The 3,052-nt window shown below is 37.4% G+C and overlaps 1 protein-coding gene across 10 annotated transcripts in view; it reads right to left on the reverse strand.

Moving 5' to 3' along the window:
* LOC106868722 (GATA zinc finger domain-containing protein 14) overlaps window positions 1-3,052 on the reverse strand; it is a 172,544-nt gene that overhangs the window by 129,622 nt on the left and 39,870 nt on the right. The window contains exon 1 of one of the 10 annotated variants that reach the window (XM_052972424.1): window positions 173-2,039. The exons of the other annotated variants lie outside the window; for them this stretch is intronic. The gene's annotated coding sequence lies outside the window, so the exon portion shown is untranslated. Of the gene's footprint in view, window positions 1-172; window positions 2,040-3,052 lie in introns of those variants that run through there. 10 annotated transcript variants of the gene reach the window in all.

Genomic DNA, 3,052 nt, shown 5'->3' on the forward strand with positions numbered 1-3,052 from the left:
ACACACACACACACACACACACACATATATATATATATATACATATATGGAATAATTACTGTGAAGCATTGTGTAGAATATATTGTATAACGATCGTGGATAAGGCCAAAACAATGCAAAGTAAATGCAAGGTAAATCACAAGAAAACGAATATGTGAATTAATGTACTTACCTTGTATTCAATATTTCGGGGTTATTACCCCATTTTCAAGAAATTGATGGTTGTTGCCGATGTGCGTGTGTGTGAGCGTGTGTGGAGTGGACATGCGCAGAAGGGTGTTGCTGTAGCAACCAGCTAGCTTCCTGTAATTCCTGCCTATTATTGATTTTGGGTTTCTTTTGGTGTATGAGGGTGACCTCAGATATTCTAAGGTTGCCCCTGTTCCGCTGTGTTGCCTTGATGTGCACTGTGAACTCCCGGGTCTGGCATATTCGCAGATGTTTCTTCACGGAAGTGTCTGCCTGTGTGTGTTCCTTAGTGCGTACGTGCAGGTTTCTTGTCGTGCTTCGGATGTAGGTTGCCACAGATGATCTAATATACGACATAGGTCCTCTGGCACAATTCCGGGTCATTGATAGAGCAGTTCGACAATGTGCAATACTCAGAGTAGTGAGAGTGTTGTTCCTGGACAGAGCTTTTCTCAGGGAAGGGTCGGTGTGCATTATCTCTATGTCGAGTCCTTCCCTGTGGACTGCGTGTTGTATCGCTGCAGTAGTTCTGTCGTCAAAGGATGGTAGCTTTAGGAGGTACGTGCCAGAGTTGTGAGTATGCTGGTTCTTCCGGGGTTTATTGACCTTGATGTCCTTCAAGCGCCGTTGTTTAGCTAAAGATGGTGGGTAGCCATTCAGTGTTAGATCTCTGAGGAAGTGTTTGGTGTAGACGGTTTTGTCGGTCACGTTGCTGCAATTGTTGCTTATACGTGCAATCTTGTTTCTTACGTATGCGGCTTTGGTCAATAACACCGACATAAACATCAGATTCGAAACTGAACATCCAGACGAATTCGGAACTCTCTCTCTACTGGACTTCCAACTCAAGATCACAGAGCAAGGCTCCATATTTACCAAATTCTATAGAAAAGTCGCTAATAGAAAACTTTTCATCATCTACCAATCAGCCTTGCCCACCAGAGTCAAAGCTGCATACGTGAGAAACGTATATATATATGGGGGAGAATTCACAAAAAAAAAAAAGATGAAGAGAGGTGGTGTAGACAACAAACAGATGTATTAGTATAACGCTCGTGTAGTGAAAACGTCTTTAAAGTTTCGAGTCTACGCTCTTCCACAGAAAGGAACACAGATAGAAACAAGGAGAGAAAAAAACGAATGTGTAGTGGCTATCGATCTACATATACAGAGAGAGAGAGAGAGAGAGAGAGAGAGAGAGAGAGAGAGAGAGAGAGAGAGAGAGTTTAAGGGATGGTTATGTTGATTAAATGTACGAATAACTGAGGAAGTGAAAAATTAGAAATCTTACTCGTCTCGAATTGCAGTATCTGACCGTACACCACTCAGAAGCACATATAAGGTGACGTAATAAATTTTTTATGAACTAACTCTTCAGTTTTGTTTTTTGTGTTTTGTCTCTGATGTCGCTAAAAATGAAAATCAATGAAAGCAAAAATGAATTGTAGTATATTATTTCTGTTCAAAGTGTTTGTCTTTAGTTGAATAAGGATGTTCGCAAATAGGAAATACAAGACAAAATCAGGTCCTCACCACCCGATTAATAAAGGAATAAAGGTTTGGACGCATGGTAATCATAGGTCTGTCCAAACAGAAGGTGCCCGTCATAATAAGCATCTCTAGTTAACATTCAGATTTAGAGAGAAGTGTTGATATTGACAAATCAATTATAAAGGAAAACATACCATAAGCTTGGTGTAACATTTGTAATATATTTAAATGCATAAACAGAAAATATGGATCTTAAGTTTTATGATAGATGTAAATAGGTATAAAGTACCATGTAGTCCAGTAAACAGGTAATAAAAAGGCAGCTGTTATTAGGACTGCGTGAAATATTTGCAGACGTCTGAAACTTTTCGTCGTTAGAGCTTTGAAGTTAAAAGAAATTCGATTACGAAGAAACACGTTTTTCAAAATTGATTAAATGCACCGGAACAGACACTGCAACAACAAATTGCAGTTATATTCAGATACAAAAAAAAAAAAAAATTAAAATTGCTTTTTCTTTACACGGAGCGAAAAGGAAAATCGCAATAACCTTTGACAAATTTTTAATTCTCCAGTTGACCAACTGGTTTAGTGTAAAGCCCTTAAAAACACGTGCGCGTACACACACACACGCACACACGCACACAGAAACACACGAATGCTATGCTAATATACACAATAGACTGACAATAATTTCGATATTTCGAACAGAAGGCCTTCCTCTGACTACATGTACATCTATCTATCTATCTATCTATCTATCTATCTATCTATCTATCTATCTATCTATCTATCTATCTATCCATAAAAAATTTAGATTCAAGGTGAATATGGTACTTAAGTTTAGGCATCAGAATTAAGTATGGTATTATCCATACAATTCCAAAATAAGGTAATTAAAATCAAAATAAGCAACTTGGATCTCCAAAGTTAATGCAGTACGATCGTTTCATGCGACTCAATTTATTTAAGGATTGTGAACATTACCTCAAATATAAAATGCAGAGCAATCCTCAGCTGCACAAGGTTATAGAAATTTACTGAAATTTCATTACAACAGAAGGACATATTTTTGAAACTACATTTAAACTCTATCTATCTATCTATCTATCTATCTATCTATCTATCTATCTATCTATCTATCTATCTATCTATCTGTCTGTCTGTCTGTCTGTCTGTCTGTCTGTCTGTCTGTCTATCTCTGTGTGTATGTGTGTGTGTGTATGTGTGTTTGTGTGTAGGAGAATTTGTTTTGGGGTTTGAAAATGCAACTGAATTTGAAGTAGTTGTTTTTAAACAGATTTATTTCAAACTCACCCAAAACAAATTGTCCAGTATTTTTCCTGCGTGGGAATATACTTCTTTCCATATA

The sequence above is a fragment of the Octopus bimaculoides genome, chromosome 13 (genome assembly GCF_001194135.2).
Source record: "Octopus bimaculoides isolate UCB-OBI-ISO-001 chromosome 13, ASM119413v2, whole genome shotgun sequence".
NCBI classification, from domain to species: domain Eukaryota; kingdom Metazoa; phylum Mollusca; class Cephalopoda; order Octopoda; family Octopodidae; genus Octopus; species Octopus bimaculoides.